The sequence below is a fragment of the Octopus bimaculoides genome, chromosome 3 (genome assembly GCF_046866305.1).
Source record: "Octopus bimaculoides isolate indiv1 chromosome 3, ASM4686630v1, whole genome shotgun sequence".
NCBI classification, from domain to species: Eukaryota; Metazoa; Mollusca; class Cephalopoda; order Octopoda; family Octopodidae; genus Octopus; species Octopus bimaculoides.
In genome coordinates this window covers 73,996,477-73,997,809 of record NC_142930.1, presented here as the reverse complement: position 1 = coordinate 73,997,809, position 1,333 = coordinate 73,996,477, and positions in this window count along the sequence as shown.

The window sequence follows — 1,333 nt, the reverse complement described above, 5'->3', positions numbered from 1 at the left end:
GTTGTCATGACCATTATAAATACAGTCAGACATACGACATGAGGCAGATAGCCATCACCAGGTCAAGAGACAAGAAGACAGCCAGCTGTTAACTTGTGCCAGTCAAGCAGCCAACATAAAACCACATATTCTGCATGAACGACCCAACACAGTAGCAGTCACAGAACATAAACAGACACCACCAATGCACACACAGACACAAAACATGCTCGGTTCTACCTCATCACATTGACACAGTATTTCCCCTGTTTATTTTCTACTTCGCCAACTCGAAGCAAGTTGGTAATGTCATGAGGTGAATTTTCTGGTGTATAAAACATATAAATACAGTTGTCAGTAAAACAAATTATTTAAACCACAATCTGATGCTTTCCCATTGTTTTACTTTGATGTCGAACACATGCCTATTTTATCTTCTACCTCAACAACATCTTTTGCTACATCATCCCGCTACACTGTGTTTATTTGCCTGGTGTTCATGGTGAAAGAGGTTGTATGGTGGATGAGATTGAAGGAACCGAAGACAAACACTTTTCTCTTAGGCCAATCCCTAATCAACTTCTTCAAGTTTTACTTGATAAGGAAAATAAGGGTAGAGAGGGAAGTATTGTCTTCTGGCCAGTTTGCTGAAAGGTAGATGAAAGTGGCGAGAATGGTGTAAGTGAACGGGCATGCCCTGAGCATATGCCTGTTGTTGAAAAAAAAAAAAAAAGGCAAGGAAAATAGGTACCTGCCCCAAAAGTCAGGGTACCCACAGTTTTTTTATGGGGTTTTTCCATGAGCAGCTTTCGAACGACTCCTCCCTATTGAGAATTACACATTGTTGATCTCTTTCTTCCTTCCTTTCTTATAATTTTGTTAGTCTTGTTTACATGCAAAACCTTCACAACACACTCTCATACACATTCTTTGCTTTGTCCTCCACTGTCCATAATGTTTTCTTAATGTAAACCCTTGTGGTTAATAAAGAAATCATTATCATCATCGTTATTAAGGCTGTGAGCTGGCAGAATCGTTAGCAGAATCGTTAGCACGCCAGGCAAAATACTGTTGGGAGTGTGCAAACTCTTCCCGGTATTGTATTGCGTTAAATATTATTATTACCATCATTATTATTAATTTTGTTCATGTTGTACAAATATGTATGCATTCATCACTATTTTATTAACTTAATTCAGTTTTAGAAAAATTGAAGCATGTCTGACAATCTCGGAGTGTATCGAATTTATATTGTGAATGACTTTTGACCCACCATGTGCGTGTGTGTTCATGTTTGTTCTCTTCCTACTCCGCTTCATAGGCAATATCGACATCGTTAAGTCCCCAGACCAAA